Source organism: Helianthus annuus, chromosome 8 (genome assembly GCF_002127325.2).
Source record: "Helianthus annuus cultivar XRQ/B chromosome 8, HanXRQr2.0-SUNRISE, whole genome shotgun sequence".
NCBI classification, from domain to species: domain Eukaryota; kingdom Viridiplantae; phylum Streptophyta; class Magnoliopsida; order Asterales; family Asteraceae; genus Helianthus; species Helianthus annuus.
The window spans coordinates 19671649-19689795 of record NC_035440.2 but is presented as its reverse complement, the minus strand read 5'-3'; positions in this window follow the sequence as shown (position 1 = coordinate 19689795).

Below are 18147 nucleotides of genomic sequence, written 5' to 3'. Positions count from 1 at the left end.
GTTGATAAAAACTTTAGCAATATTGTTCCAAACACCACTAAACGACTTCTTGAAAGGAATGCATTCCCATCCAACTCTGCTAAAATGAAACGCATCAATAATTCTTTTCCATAGGAAGTTTTTTTCCGTTTTATATCGCCATCCCCATTTCGAAAGAAGCGACGTGTTAACCTCTTTGAGTTTATTCAACCCAAGACCACCATCTTTCTTATGACGAGAAACCTTGTCCCAATTCACCCAATGCATCTTCCTTTCCTCGATTGAGCCTCCCCATAAAAATTTTTAATCATAGCTTCCAAATCCGCAATCACCTTCTTAGGAGCTTTGTAAAGCGAAAAATAATATCGCAAACTTTCCAATACCGATTTAATAACTACCACCCTACCCCCAATCGATAGAAGGTGAGACTTCCATTTTGCAAGATGGGTACGAAATGTATCATACACCGGTTGCCAATTGTTGACCCGATTCATATTGGCTCCCACTTTAAGCCCAAGATACTTAAAAGAAGGAGAGTCCGGCTTACAACCCACCTCATTGGCCATAACCCCAATTTCTTCATTATCCACACCTATGCCATAGAGATTTGATTTTTGAGAAAAATGCTCGGATAGTCCCTGTGGTTTGCTCTATTTTCACCTTTAGTCCCTAACTTTCTAAAATTACACATATAGTCCCCAAGTTTTGCAATTTCGTTCCCGAATAGTCCCTCACGTGGATGGAGGTAAGTTTTTGATGTTAAATAGGTGTAAAATTACTAACATGCCCTTAGTGTTAAATTAATAATAAAAAAATTAAAATAAATATAACTTATATTTAAAGTTTTATATGAGACTCACCACCCACCACTTCATCTTCTTCAACCTTCACTACCACCACCACCATAACTAACCCCTATCCCCTTTCCCTCCTCTGTAGTCAAACCTATGACCACCTAAGTTAAAGTTGCTGCACCAGGTGGTTCAATTGAAAGGTGAATCTTAACTTATAATTATATGTTTTACATAATTTCTTGAATATTTATTTGTCAAAGCTGAAATAGAACTATAAAGAGCATGCTTATGATGAATCTTGATCTAGAGAAGACGGTAAAATAATGAGAGTTGGATAATTAGCTGCAACGATACCAGGTGCAACAAATTTAACTTGTGGGTTTTAATCACAATCGATTGATCTAAGTCAGAGGAGGTAACTGAACCGGAAGGGTTCTAGTCCCATATTCGTTTTTTTATTTCAAGGATCAGAGGTAGAACTGTTGTTTGGATACAAAACAATAAAAGGGCAAAAGTAGAAAAACAAAAATTGAGAAATAATTGATTTTAGAAATCAATTACACGTACTTTTTTATGTTGATTTGCAAGTTGTTTTGGATGGTGGGGGTGGTGGTGAAATGTCGGGATGGTGGTGAAGGGTGGTGGAGGATAGGAAAGATGAAGTGATGGTGGTTTGATTCTTGCAGACAGAAAAAGAGAAAGAGGAAGAGAGAAAGGGGGAGGGGGGTGGGGGTGGGGTATGTTGGAAATTTAGTGAAAATGAGTTTTTTACTAAATATTTGGACATCAATAATATTTATATATGTGTTGTGTAAATAATTATTTATGGGTTTGTGTTCAAACTATGTCCAAATAGAGCTAAGATGAATGATATATCGAAGCTTGAAGTTGTATGTTTGGAACAAACAAAGATGAGAAAAAAATGGATTGAGATTTGTCACATTGTCCCACACAGGTGGGATGACAAAACTCAAAGTGGTATATAAGGAGGAGCACTCCTTGAAAATTGTTTTTCTTAAAGGCAAACACTAGTGGGGTCCAAAGGGTGCGACGCACCCGCACATATGCGCGCATGACATGGGCTATAGGCCCAATGTGGTGCGCTTTGAACTTCGCACACCGCCGTTGTATTTTTGCCCATGAGCGCACGGTCAGATACATGGCGGGTCCGCTTATGGCGCACCCTTGGGTGGCGTAGGCGGATGCCTTGGCATGGCGCATGGCGCACGTCATTGGCTATGGCGAAGACTGCAAGTGGCACGCGAGTATGGATGGCGCATAACCAGGTGGCGTCCTAGTATGCGTAGTGGCATCCAATTAGTGCGTGGCGCAAGAAAGCGTGTCTCCGCGGAAGCGTAGTGCAGGCTCAACTAAGGCACGCCTGCATGCGCGTTCGACCGGTCAAACCAGTCTACTTACTAGAGAGTTAATGTTAGACGGTTTCCACTAGTGCCATAAGTTGAATGGCAGTTTCTTTTTACTACCACTTAATATCCATTAAGTTAGAGTTTAACCCTTTAATTACAAGATTAATTATCTTGTTAATTACAAGATTAATGATCTTGTTTATGTCATCATTAAGAGGGTTGACTAAGTCTATGCATCTTATTATAAAATGAATATGGTTTATTCATTTGAGAAAAAGAAAAAAAAATAGACACAACAAGTTGGTGTATTGTTCCATGGAAATTTAGAGAGGAGCACTCTCTAAATTATTCTTTTCTCAACTTCATATTTTCCTAATTGTGTGAACACCAAATTATACCCGGTGTTATCTCGGGCATGAGAGTCATCTCCGGCAGTACACATACTGTTCCGGTTGTTGTACCCTGGGAGACAGAACCGTCTGAGAGGAGGCGCAGAATCTGTTTTAAGGGAAGCGTGTTGAACACGTGCCTCAACCAAAACCGTCAACAATTTTGTTTGTCTTGCAGCGGAGTTTCGATCTCGTAGGTGTTGTTGAAGTTTTCAAAGACATTGGCTTTGAATAAAGTTTGGTACAATTTAGTTGTATTTTATATTCGTTTATTTAGTTTTGTAACCGGTATTGTACTAGTCGAATTTCCCACAAATAACGAGAGTCTCGTTATTATATATATTTTATTAATATTTTAATAAAATGTGAACCTAGTTCCTACAGGGTATGGGTAGGATAAAGGTGGGCTCACTTTTTTTAACCAGTAAGGGCATTGTAGTCATTTCACACCTACTTAACATTAAAAACTAACCTCCATCCACGTCAGGGACTATTCGGGAACGAAATTGTAAAAGTTGGGGACTATATGTGTAATTTTAGAAAGTTATGGACTAAATGTGAAAATAGAGCAAACCACAGGGACTATCCGAGCATTTTTCTCTTGATTTTTCGATGTTAATTCTAAGACCTGAACACGCGTAAAAACATCGAATAATTCTCACAATATTAGCCACTTCAATATTAGACCATTCTCCCATTACTATAGCATCGTCTGCAAACAAGAGATGGGTGATGAACGGGCCGTTGTTCAGAGTGGCAATCCCTTTAATCAACCCCGCTTCTCTAGCACGGTTTATCATGCAAGAAAAAGCCTCCATAACCACCAAGAAGAGAAAAGGCAATAACGGGTCCCCTTGTCTCATACCTTTTTCACAACTAAACTTGAAAGTTGGAGCTCCATTCACCAAAACGGACGAACTAGCCGACGAAAGAATGCCCGATATCCAATTGCACCATTCACCAAAATGGTGGGTGGTAATTGATTTAAACATTCGTTTGCAAAAAAACTTGTTCTTGAGGAAAAGTGATTTAGAAGAAAATCATAGTTCGTTTTAGGATTCACTATAAATTAGCGACGAGCATGGTATCTATTCGGTACCGAAAATCTCCAAAAGTGGGTACCGGTACCAGTATCGAATATACTCGGTACGGTACCTGTATTTTAGTGTAAAAACCGGTACCGTACCAGACCAGCACTGAAAATATCAAAAGCTGGTACTGAATCGGTACTGAAAATGTACCCGGTTCGGTAAATTCATTACCGGTATCGGTACCTGATACCATTTACTCATCCCTACTTTAAAATCATATGGTTTTAAGATCGCGGCCAATTTAGGCCGTGGGGTATGGGGCTTGGGTTGGGGCGTGCGTTGGGGGAAAACGCCCAAGGCACCACCCCAGGTGGGCTTGGGTTGGGGCGTGGCCCCTTGGGGCTTGGCTTTCAAGCCGGGCGTGGGGCGGGGGAGCAAGGTGACATGGCGGTTTGTGAATGGCCAAAAGAAAAGATCCGTTGGGCTAGCCGTTGGCCAACGGCTATATTTAAAAAAAATAATAATTTTTTCTTCCATTTTTTCACTATAAAACTCACATTTTACTTCCATTTTTTACCACATTCAACCACATCTTCTATACATCTTCAATTCTCCTTCTACAAAACGAAAAAATGCATCCTTACAACCGTGTTTATGACCCGAGCAACCCGTATGGATTCCAAGAAAATAATCCTAGCCCACCACCCACTCGTCCAATAGCTCGTCCATTTTTTCATACACTCTCCTATGCCCGACATGGCAAGTTATGCATCGTATATCGGGAATCGTGTATTTACTAACTTCCCACATACCGAAGATTCAATACCTACCCCGTTTTCACAATCGCCCATCAACCTTTCACCAACCTCCATCGACCTTTCACAAAACGAATCCGTTCCCGAAATTCAACCACCCAAAGAGGGTCCTTCCGCATCGAAACCCATCAAAAAAAAAGAAGTCATAAGAAAAAAACCGAGGAGGATAAAGTAGTTGAAACCGCCAAACGAAAACAACAAAAATGGGTCTATGCTAAAGAAGTTGCATTGGCGAGGGCTTGGTGTGAACAATCTCAACATTCAACTTTAGGTATTCTTAACCTTTGTTTATATTAATGGAATGGTTATTTTTTATATGAGTTTGTAATATATTAATATTTTTTTATTAAAATAGGAAATTCGCAACATCGAACCGCCCTGTGGGAATCGGTTTGTAGGAAATTCCATGAAGAAATGGGTAAGGAGACTTATCGTGAAAACGATAGCTTATCCTCAAAGTGGAGCGAGATAAGCTCCCAACTTACAAAATTTAGTGAGTTTTTAAATAAAGCAAAGCAAAACCCTAAAAGTGGTGAAACCGAAGCCAGCATTTTGACAAATGCAGTGGTCGCATTCAAATCAAATATGAAGACCGACTTCCGTTTCATGCATTGTTGGGAGATTTGTAAATTTCATTCAAAGTGGGCGAATATCCCCAATGGTAGCGAAACTAACTCGTCTTCCAAAAGGTCAAGCGCCTCGTCCCAAGCCCAATCTGATGCACGAGATCAAAAGTTTGAGGACCTTTTGGATGATTCGCCAAGCCCAAACCGGCCTGAGCATGGAAGAAATGCCGCAAGAAGGCGTGCTAAAAAACAAACGGCATCGCCTTCAGCTGGGAGTTCTGGCTCGCGTAGGGGAATATACAGCGACCAGTTGGATGACATTTCATGCAAGTTGGATACATTCAACGTATTCCAACAACAAAGGTGTCACACCCCGATTTCCACGTGTTTCACCGGTGGGCCCGGTGGGGGATTACCGTGACGTAGTTGACAACAATATAGTCAAACCACACAATATTTAAATGCACAGCGGAAGCATAAAGATAGATATATTTCAACTATCGAATGTAATATCCAAGTATCACAAGTAGTCGAAATAAATCCATAGGGGATCAAAATAAAATAGGAATAATGTTCAACAGATAATGGCATCCCAAGCTTGCGAGACTCTAACGATGCTAAGGAGTGGCCAGCCTATTTCGTACAGAACCTACATTTAATCTTTTTGAGGAAAATACGTCAGTTTACACTAGTAAATACATTCAACCGACACTTTTGTAAAAGGTTTATTAAAATTGATTTGAATGCACAAGGCACAAACTCTTTATAACTTGGGATAATTTATCAATTAAATCTTGTAAAAGAATTACATGTTCACTATACGTTCAGTCGCCCGGGTCGTGCCGGGTTTAAGGTTAATAGACACGCCACAAAGCATAAAGCCGTGGCGGGAAAACCAACGGTTATACCTTTATAAATATAGACACATTGTCGGGTGTACGCCTACACCCGCGTGTCGAGGTCGTGGCCATTTCGTAAAATGATGCCAAGGATATCCGGGACATGGTCATTAAGCTCCCAAAGGCGTAAAGCCAACAAAACAAATTTTTAAACGGGTCACATTGATCATACCCACCTACTAATGAGTTGGGGTCAATTGCCCGACCAAGCGGTATTTTATATACCGTAACCCAAGCCCGTATAACGGAAAATAAGTTAAAAGTATTTACCTGAGCAAGTAATAACCTCAATAAACAAATGCAAGTATCTTTTACTGGTCTCCTATTCTGGAACGAAGGTTTATAACAACCTATTAGAATCCTAACGGGTCTTTAATTTAGCCTTAGCTTAGACCGATCAGTTTCAAAGGATAATTACGGTTTAATCGCGTGAAAGGCGAAAACCGGGAATGGAATGTGGTTTGGACCCAACAAGTTTGAAGACTTGTTTTATATGGGTATAATAACTACACTCTGGATTTTGAAGTAAAAACAATAAGGTTTGACCCGTTTCGGCTAGTTTATGTAAACTAGTTACATAAACCGAACCGTGCGCGCAAATGGCTTAACAGGTAACCGTAAGAGTCTTACACAAGTTTCCTAAGTTAATATGCTTTAAAGAGGTTGTGGTATCAGTAGGATACCTTCCATTATGCCCATAATAAGTTTAATCCCAAAATACGCCCTGTAGGGGTATTTCGGTCTATTTAAAGATTATAAAAGAGGTTTCCGAGTTCTACAGGAAATCTGAGTTTTCCGAACAGTTTATAAAGTCCAAAATACTCTATTTATTATTTAAAATCAGTAGCAACTGGAATCGGGTCAAAATACCATGTAGAACTCAAGTTATGTCCGAAAAGGGTATATTCGGTAATTACCGAATCGATGCCATAACCGCAGGTTATGAGCAGGTTAAAAATAATTAAAGATTTTTAAAAATCTCAAAATATTGTTTTACATCAGTGTGTAAAAGGTTTGGTGTCGAAATTTGGGTTTAGATAGGCTTTATGCTAATTGCGCCGTTTAATTTCTAAAGTTTCCGTAATTGCGCTATTTAGCATATCTCCTATTCTAGACCTCGGATTGACGTGAAATTTTAGGGACATGCTTAGAAATCAGTAACTAAGGTTATTGTCCTTTCACATATCCAAAATTCTCGTTTTAAAGTAAAAAGGGCGTTATGGTCAACTTTTGAGCTTTTAACGGAAATGTGTGAAAGACTCGGACAAACAATGAACCGGTCACAGAGGGTTATACCATCATGTAACCTGGTCCTAAGAGAGTCCTAAGGCATATCTAAATCATACCATAACGGGTCAGAACTGAAGTCAAAGCAAAAGTCAAAGTTTTGCGACTTTCGGTTCCGAACCGGGTCAAAACAGTAAATGGTCGGATCAAACAAGCTTAGACCAATTATAATACTTATTATCATGTTTTATGAGTGTCAAAACAGGTTACACGCCATCTACATTACTGATTATGCATAAAATCGAAAGTTAACATTCTGTTGACTTTTTCTAAGCAAGTTTGACTCGACATTTGGACTAGTTAGAGTGGGAATCAGAGGGTGCCCTTTTAAGGGTTTAAAGCCCACATGATTACCAACATATAACTACCTTTATTTCGATTAATCACTGGACCATTTGTGATTAACCGTTAAGTCAATCGTTAATTACGACGGATTGACTTTTAAGCTATAACTAAGCAAAACTTAACCAAGAAAGGGTGGAGCACACTTACAAGAGTCCTATGCACGACCAGGGATGCTAAGAGAGAGTGCTTGAGCTCCACAAGTGATCAAGAAAGCAGTTGAAGGTGTGAAGAACAATGTTGCTACTTATGGTCCTTTTATACTAGTTTAGGATGCATAAGATCATCACAACAAGGCCTACAAGTGTTCTTGGATGATCAACAACTGTCCCTGAGTGCTAGGGGACGTTTAGGGGGCGCCCATGCTCTTATTATTGCCCAATAAGTCGGTTAAAACACCAAACAGTGCTTCTGTCCGACTTTTCTGCATCTGGGAGGCTGACGCGGCCCGCGTTAATGATCAGGTAACCTTTACGCGGGTCGCCTGAATCTCAATGTCAGAGCCCATATCTATACTGTCAGCGCGGTCCGCGTAAGATCCTTTCTTTCTTTAACGCGGCCCGCCTGAGACCTGTTTTTCAAGATTTTCAAATCTTTTTAATTATTGCACTGGCCTTTGGCGTTTCGAAGGGGTAACTTTGCGTTTTGGGCCTCGTTAATTTACATATAAGGGCCCCGTGGCTTTTACCCAACTTATTAACCCTTGGTTAATTTATTATTACCCGAAAAGTCATAACTTTCTATGTTTGACGCCTTTAACCCCTCGCATACGAATTTGATCATAACTTTCTCGTTTTAAAACGGAACCTTGCGAAATTTATACCGTATACTCTAGTGAGCGTAATTTACTGTTACAAAGTCTCGGGTTCGTTAAAGGGTCACTCAGAGGTATAACTTAAACATGTTGGCACATTTAACCCCTGAAGTTTGTAATCTCTCACTTTCTTCCGTATTTCGTTCCGTACGATCCATGTTTTATTCGTTTGAAGGTACGAGCATCATTTAGGGTTAATATACAGTATATTTATCCCTCGTTGACATTTTTAAACCCTCGGTTTCACATACTTTCTATGTTTGTCAACATTAGTCCTTATTTAGTATTTAATACCACGTGTAAACTTATGACACGTGTCAATACATTATTGGACGCAAAAATTTCGAGGTGTTACATCCTCACCCCCTTAAAAGAAATCTCGACCTCGAGATTTATTGAAATAAATGAGGGTACTTTTCTTTCATCGTGGACTCTACCTCCCACGTATACTCGGGACCTCTACGTGCATCCCATTTTACCTTCACAATTGGTATATACTTCCTGCGAAGCTTCTTAACCTGTCGATCCTCGATCGACACAGGTTTTTCTACAAATTTTAAGCTCTCATCGATGTGTACATCTGTATGCGGTATAACCAGTGATTCATCAGCGAAACACTTCTTCAAGTTACAGATGTGAAACACATTGTGGATACCACTGAGCTCCTCTGGTAAGTTTAATTTGTAGGCAACCGATCCGACACGTTCGATTACTTCGAAGGGTCCAATATATCTCGGGCTTAACTTGCCTTTCTTACCGAATCGCATCACCCCCTTCCAGGGTGATACCTTAAGCAATACCTTGTCGCCTACTTCAAAATTGAAAGGCTTACGCTTCAAATCTGCGTAGCTTTTCTGCCTGTCTCGGGCAGCTTTCAATCGATCGCGAATTTGGACAATCTTGTCCGTTGTTTCAAATATTATATCAGGTCCTGTCATCTGGACATCTCCCACTTCTGCCCAACAAACGGGCGTTCTACACTTTCTACCATATAGGGCTTCAAAAGGTGCAGCCTTAATACTCGTATGGTAGCTGTTGTTATAGGAGAATCCGACCAATGGTAGGTGGTTATCCCAACTACCACCTAAGTCGATCGCATATGCACGAAGCATGTCTTCCAACGTTTGGATTGTACGCTCACTCTGTCTATCTGTCTGAGGGTGGTAAGCCGTACTGAAATTCAAACGTGTGCCCAAAGATTGTTGGAAACTTTTCCAAAAGTGTGACGTGTATCTGGTATCTCTATCAGAGATAATAGACACAGGCACACCGTGAAGGGCTACAATCTTATCTACAAACAACTAGGCTAATATATCGGAGCTATGAGTCTCCTTTATGGGTAGGAAATGTGCTGACTTAGTCAGTCTATCAACTATTACCCATATTGTATCGTTTCCCTTCTTTGTCTTTGGCAACTTGGTGATGAAATCCATCGTCACCATTTCCCATTTCCACTCGGGAAGTTCAGGCTGTTGTAGCAAGCCCGACGGCTTTTGATGTTCAGCTTTTACTTGCGCACAAGTCAAACACTTTGCTACGTAGGTGGCTATAGACTTCTTCAAGCCTATCCACCAAAAGTTTTCCTTCAAGTCCTGGTACATTTTATCAGCTTCAGGATGAACGGAATATCGGGAACTGTGGGCCTCCTGAAGGATAACGTCTCGAAGACCTCCATAAACAGGAACCCATATCCTTCCATTCAATCTCAGAATTCCGTCTTTGCCATAGGATAACTGCTCTTCAGTTACTCCTAGCTTTTCGTTAGGATAGTTAGCTTCTAACACAGCTTCCTTCTGTGCAGCTAACAATCTCTCATTCAGACTGTTCTTGATTTCAATGCTCTTGGCATTGATCCTTATTGGTTTCACTCTTTCTTTTCTGCTCAAGGCATCTGCGACTACGTTTGCCTTGCCTGGATGGTATCTTATTTCAGAGTCATAATCATTCAGAGTTTCCATCCAACGTCGCTGCCTCATATTCAAATCTTTCTGATTGAATAGATGCTGGAGGCTTTTGTGATCAGAATAGATCACAAAATTAATGCCATACAAGTAATGCCTCCAAAGCTTTAGTGCAAATACAACGACACCCAACTCCAAGTCATGGGTGGTGTAATTCTTTTCATGCACCTTTAATTGTCGCGAAACATAGGCAATCACCTTGCCCTTCTGCATAAGCACACAACCCATACCGGTGTGCGATGCATCACAATACACGACAAATTCTTCCATTCCTTCTGGCGATGTCAACACTGGAGCATTGCTCAACTTTTGTTTGAGGATATCAAAAGCTTCTTGCTGCTTAGGGCCCCAATTAAACTTTATACTCTTTCTAGTTAAAGAAGTTAGGGGTGCAACAATTCTTGAAAAATTTTCGATGAAGCGTCTGTAGTATCCTGCTAGACCTAGGAAACTGCGAATCTCCGTAGGTGTCTTCGGCTCCTGCCAATTCATGACGGCTTCAACCTTGGCGGGATCCACCTGGATACCACGCTCACTCACCACATGTCCAAGGAATTGAACTTCTCGTAGCCAAAATTCACATTTAGAGAACTTGGCATAAAGCTTTTCTTGATGAAGCAACTTAAGAATACATCGAAGATGCTTCTCGTGGCCAACTTGACTTTTTGAGTAGATGAGGATGTCATCGATGAAGACAATGACAAATTTATCCAAATAAGGCTTACAAACGCGATTCATGAGATCCATGAATGCGGCAGGTGCATTAGTGAGCCCAAAAGGCATCACTAGGAACTCGAAGTGACCATAGCGAGTCCTAAATGCAGTCTTGTGCACATCTTCGTCTTTAACCTTCAATTGATGGTACCCTGACCTTAGGTCAATCTTGGAAAAGTAGCTCGCTCTTGCAACTGATCGAACAGATCATCGATCCTGGGCAAAGGATACCTATTTTTTATTGTAACCTTATTCAGCTCACGGTAATCGATGCATAGACGCATCGAACCATCTTTCTTCTTGACGAACAGGATTGGTGCTCCCCAAGGAGATGAACTTGGTCTAACAAAACCTTTGGCTAGCAGTTCATCTAGCTGTGTCCTCAATTCTTTCATTTCTGTGGGTGCCAATCTATAAGGTGCTCTCGCAATAGGCGCGGCTCCTGGAATGATATCGATACTGAATTCCACTTGCCTATCTGGTGGCAAGCCAGGCAGTTCTTCCGGGAAAACTTCAGGATAGTCAGAGATGACTGGGATGTCTTCAATCTTAGGTTTCTCCTTACCAGTAGTCACCTGTGCCATATAAATAACACATCCTTTCTTCAAACATCTGGATGCCTTTAGCATAGACACTTGCGCAGGCAATCCCTGTCGAGTATCTCCCTGAATGGTAAGTGGTTCTCCCGACGGAGTCTTGATTACCACTTGCTTCTTGTTGCACACGATTTGGGCTTGGTTATGCGATAACCAATCCATACCCAACACTACGTCGAAACCAGCGAGTTTAAAGGGTAACAAGGATAAAGGAAATGAGTGATTCCTAATGGATATAACACATCCATCTAAAACAGTTGAGACTGTTCCCATAGTCTCATCAGCTAGCTCTACTTCATATTTCACATTCAAGGTTTTAACAGGCAATTTTAACAACTCACAAAACTTATCATCCACAAAGGATTTATCTGCTCCAGAATCAAATAACACTCTTGCGAATACATTATTGATAAGAAACGTACCGGTTATGACGTTGTCGTTCTGGATAGCCTCTTGAACATTCATCTGGAAGACCCTCGCATTGGTCTTTTTCCCTTCTTCAGCCTTCTTCACTATCTTCGGGCAGTTAGTCTTGATGTGCCCTTTTTCGTTGCAACTATAACAAGTTGCATCCTTGAGTTTCTTGCACTCAAGAGTCCTATGTTCAGAGGACTTGCAAATCCCACATGCCTTCGGCTGGGATTTCTGCTCATATCTGCACTTTCCGAAGTGGTGCTTCTTGCAAACATTGCACTTGGGCCTATCGCCCGACTGTCGGTCATTCTTCTTGGTCTCTGATCCCTTCTTATGGTCACGATTCCCCCGGTTCTTCTTGCTTGACCTACGTGAATCATCATCTTCACGTTTCCTCTTTTCAGTATCAGCATTTCTCAGAGATCTCTGTCTCACCGCATCCAGTGTGAGAGACAGAGATATATCCGCCACGGATCTAAATGTAGCAGGCCTAGAAGCCTTTACGCTAGCTTTTATCTCTGGGGCCAAAACCCCAATGAAACGCGCGATCCGTTTGGGTTCCGGGGTCACAAGGTACGGAACCAATCTTGACAGGGTGTTGAAACTAGTGAGATATGCCTGGCAATCCAGGTTCTTCATGACCAATGATAAGAAGTCAGATTCTATCTTCTCAACCTCGTGCTGAGGGCAGTAGTTTTCCTTAATGAGAGCAATAAATTCTTCCCATGACATGCTATACAAAACAACCTTTCCTGAGGCTTGAACCAATGATCTCCACCAAGCTAGGGCTTTACCCTTAAATGACTGGGATACAAACTTCACCACATCCCTCTCAGCACAACCACTAATGTCCACCACGGTGTCCATTTCGTCCAGCCAGGTCACGCAATCCATAGCGCCCTTTTCCCCAGTAAAATCTCGGGGTTTGCAGGAAAAGAAATACTTATACGTGCAACCCCTGGCACGAGGTGCATCATCGACCACTATCTTCTTAGGACGGACACTATTCTCATTTGATGAGTGTCGATCGTCATCCTTCTTAGGTTTAGGCTGGGTCGAGGGTGGTTTGCTGTGATGCTCAGAATGGGTTTTTGGTTTAGAGTGTGGTGCAGATCGGGTCCTGCTTCGAGACTAGCTATACTCTTCATATTGCCGATCTAAGGCTGCCTTGACAGCGTTGTCTACTAAAGCTTTCAATTCAGCGCCCGTTATATTAATTTGGGCGTTATCATTGTCATCCTCCTTTGATTGACTCTTAACTCCATTTGGGTCAGCCATTTTGAGATCTTGATCTGCTACAAGGAATATGACAGAACTTTATTTAGGAGTTTATTATGGAATTGTCTTTTATGGCAATTCATTAACCATGGTAAACATAGACCATATTTGGTTAATTTGTTACTCACTTTTATTTAGGATTTGAATATAACTTATCCTAATTATAAACAATATTGTTAGTGGCACAAAAGCCTAGTCACAAGGACGTTTTATATATTATTAGCCAGGATTTCAGAGAATCAAGGCATGAAGGTTTGAACCATAGTTCTTTTACCTTTTCTGACAGGGAGTCATAGACTACAACTGTCTTTTGTCTTATATGACAATAAATATGGCCTGTAGGCACTACATCACTAATGGATGATTTAACCCATGATTTATAAATCATTAACTTAGGTCTTGGAATCCTTTGAAGGATTCTTATATAAGAATGACACGTGTGATTTTAACGAATCACATCTGCCAAGAATGTTAACATGTTTACAGAGGTTAACAGGAATCTGAACCTTTTACTCAGGTCTCACCATCTTGGCCGGGTCTTATAATGACACCAGGCTAGGTCTCAACATTAAGATTCTTTATTTAGGCAGACTTAATTAAAAGGAATGATTTTTAATTTATTTCATATAATAATATATTAAAATGACAAAAAATGAAATTTATAAGCTTAACATTCCATTAATCATAATAATGATTACACACTGCCCTAAACGGGACTTTCAATAGACAAATACCTACGCAGAGGTTTACAGAAAACAAGTCCACGCATGGACCAAATACAAGGATAGATGTCCACACAGGGACAAAAGATAAGTCCACGCAGGGACTGAAAGACAATTGTCCACGCAGGGACTAAACACAATAAATGTCCACACAGGGACTTGATTAAAATAGGAAATACAATAGAACATATAAAGACTAATGATCTCGCTTCTTCTTCCCCTTTAGCAGGTTTGCTAGGCCTTTAAGGAATCCACGATTGTTCTTACGTTCTTGCTCAAAGTCTCGTTCTACCCTATTTAAACGGTGAAGGATTTCTTCCTGCTCCGGTGGGGAAAAATGTGGCTGCTGCGACGGTTGTTGAACCGGAGGTCTAGTAGGTGCTGGATACCCATGAGCTGCGTATCCTAATCCCCAAGGATTTCCATAAGGTCCTTCGGGATGGAGGGTGTTGTAATTGGCCGCTACCAAATATGGGTCGGCGTTAGCATAATTATAGTGAGTGTGAGTCGGCAACTCAAACGGGTTGTACGCGGTGGAACCGGCGTACGCAGGTATCGGGTTATCATAGCCGAATGGTGGCGGAGGTGGTGTAACTGGTGCGGAATTCACCTCTGCAGGGTGGCTCGATGGTTCACCCATTTGTGGTTCTTCAGGCAATGGCGGAAAATGACTTGCGCTCGAGTGGCGAGGGGTGCTAAAGTGAAATTCCCCTCCTCGCGTGGACATCCGCGCGCCTGATCTCCTACGCCTTGGCGGATCTGGAGGTGCTTGTTGAACTGGTGGCGGTGGAGGCGGTGGCGTAACTGCCACGAAACGCGAATCCTCGGAAGGATCCTGTTGCTGCTGCTGCTGCTGGTGAGGTGATGAATGGTGAGAGGGTGTAAAGTACCACTCGCACTGGTTAAACCTCGCCTGATAACTGTCAGGACCTTGATAGGGTGTTCCATGAAAGGATGACCCATCAGAGATCTCGATAGGATGGTTGGGAGTACCTCTTACAGGTTCGATGGGATCCGTGTCCTCATCCATATCTACCGCATTATCTTCGGAGAAATGGTCTTCGGGTCCTAAAGGGTTATAACCTATTGGTTCTTGGACATAATCAGCCGGGTTGAATTGGCCTTGGAAGAAAGGAGTGGGATCGCCATAGGAACGGTGCGAAACAGAACGCTGGAGAGGTATAAACGGAGGTTGAGGGTTACTGGGCTCGTTCTCCGAATTTTGTCCAAAAGAGTGACGGTATGAAGGTGTCGAACTGTGTGAGGTAGACCGCCTTGCGGGCTCAAAGAGGTTTCTTCTATGCCTCTGAGGTTCTTCACTCCTTGTGCTGGAAGGAGCTCGCATATGTGAAGGTCCGGCCTCGTGATCATTGTGAGTAGTGATCGGCCCTTTGCCTCTTCCCCCTCTTCTAATTACTGGTGGCATATTTCCTGCTTAACAAATTTTTAAATCACAATAAACAATAAAAGACAAACTAGAATAACAATTCGAATTTGCCCTATGTTCTTGTCTAGACTCAAGTATGCGCAATTGTGTCATTGAGATTAAACACATAGGGATATTGTTTAATTCACTCAACGTTGGCTCTGATACCAACCTGTCACACCCCGATTTCCACGTGTTTCACCGGTGGGCCCGGTGGGGGATTACCGTGACGTAGTTGGCAACAATATAGTCAAACCACACAATATTTAAATGCACAACGGAAGCATAAAGATAGATATATTTCAACTATCGAATGTAATATCCAAGTATCACATGTAGTCGAAATAAATCCACAGGGGATCAAAATAAAATAGGAATAATGTTCAACAGATAATGGCATCCCAAGCTTGCGAGACTCTAACGACGCTAAGGAGTGGCCAGCCTATTTCGTACTGTCACGACCCCCGACCCCATCCTGGCCGGAATCGGAAGCCGCGAGCAGTCAAGTGGTACCGGTGATTATTTTGAAAAACATTGCAGCGAAAATTTCATCAGGACCGTGAGTTAGGAAAAATATCAGAGTTTAGAAACACCGGATTTTATTTAAATAGATGGAATAAATTCCATGTTTTACAAAGGTAGCTTTTAATACGGGATAAACCCAAAAACAATATTTCTTAAGTTGATTTAATTAAAATAAATAAACCACTTCTTGAAGTCCTTCAGTGCCGGATCCAATCTTTACTCCAATCTACTGTAATTACCTGAAACGTGTTTTAAAAAGGTTTTGTCAGCGGGAAATACTGAGTGAATCATTCAGTTTACTGAAAACGACACATTTGTTATAATTTACAGTATTAAGAGCGATTACAATGTTTCTGATATCAAACCAACTACCCACGGTACTTTGTCACTCGACCCACTGGCCCACCTGTCCAGTGGTGTCTGTGATTATGGTCATATCACCATTGGCTGCCCCAATGTTGAAGATTATCAAGTAATGTATACAAAACCCCACATACCGGCTGTAACTTGGTGATTACAAAGACTTAATCCCTGTAATTATAACTTTGAAAATAACTTGGAGTTTTGTAAAACAGTTGATAAAAAGAGAATGACTCACTTTATAAGCATGCAGTATTGAATTAACAAGCTTCCTGGTTCAATTTCTTCTGAGAATTAGCATCTACTTTGATTGTAAGTGTATGGGTAGAGTTTAGTCTACTGATAAGCCTGATAACCTAATTTAAACTATAATGCATACGAAAACTAGGTAAATAACTAATACAGCATTTACGATAAACTCACGAGATTAAAACCCTCACGACGAATGACAAAGTGTAATCACTTAAACATCCATCGGATTCACAACGAATGACAGAGTATAGCCCGAATTCGGGCGGCACTCAAACATCCTGTCGGAATCACAACTAATGACAAAGGATAACACTTAAACATCCTGTCAGATAGTTTCAGTCGATCGGATATTGAATCGTAGCAGCGATCGAGTTAATACCCTGTATCGTAGCAGCGCTTCGTGCTAGTGTGTGTTATGTAGTGAACGGATGATAACTCAACGTAGGAAACGAATTTGATCGTCGAAGCAATCAAACTGAGCAAGTCCCAGGCCAAGGCTTTTATAGCTGAATTTGGAACCGCCCGCGTGTCGCGAAGGGATCCTCGGTCCCTGTCGCGTGTCGCGGGGCACACCCCTCTAGCCTAGGGTAGCCTGGTCACTTGCATAGCCTTGGTGAGTCGACGTTTTCATAAAATTCTATTTAGACAACGATTTGTGTAGATAATATCGAATAGGAAATGCCCCCTCTGAGTTTTAGGGGCCCTGATCCTGATTCTGATTGTTATGAAAGTTTTAGGGTTTATGCAGGATTATTTGAGGGTCTCATCTAGGGTTTCCTATTGGGTAAATAAAATAATAGATATGACTTTTGATGAGAGTTGTTTACAAAATAGAATAATAAATAATAGTTTTGGGTTAATCACAAAAAGGAAATAAAACGGTGAGAAAAGAGAATGGACCTACTTTGTAACTTTAGGGTTCAACTAGAAAACCTCCTGGTATAAATTTTGGGTATAACTTTTAAGATATAGAAAAATATATAATGCACTCGTGGTAAGTATATTACCTGTGACACTCTAGGTTTTTCCGAACGAACACCTTGTAATATTTTGTGTATATAAATATTATTAAATGGAAACGTGATCTTTATTTGCTTAATGTGTGTTGAATGTGCGTATTATATATAAATGTACGTGAGTCGAGACCATGACTCGCAACCGGGCGGTTGCGAGTGGGCCTTTGGGCCGTAACCGGTTTGGGCCGAAACCCCAAGCCCAACACGAAAACCACCCCTTGTATATATATCCCACCTTTCCTTATTTCCTTCATTTTACACAAACAACAAACACACACACTTCTAATCCCCCTCAACTAGAAAACCCCAAAACAACATCCAAACTCTTCCAAATTTTCGGTCCAAGCAAGAATCCCGGACAAGAAACTCGGTCAAGATCATCACTCGGACACTCCATCTTCTCGGTTCCTTTCTCTTTGTTTTCGGCTCCTTCTTCTTCTTCACAACCGGTTAGTATTATCCTTGTGCATAGGATTTATGTTATGTTGAATGGACTTGTATGCTTGGTTCATAGTGTTATGTATGAATTTAGGATGATTTGTGAAGTTGAATATATGTGATAACATGTTTAAATGGCAAGAAAAAGGGTAGTTTAAAAGT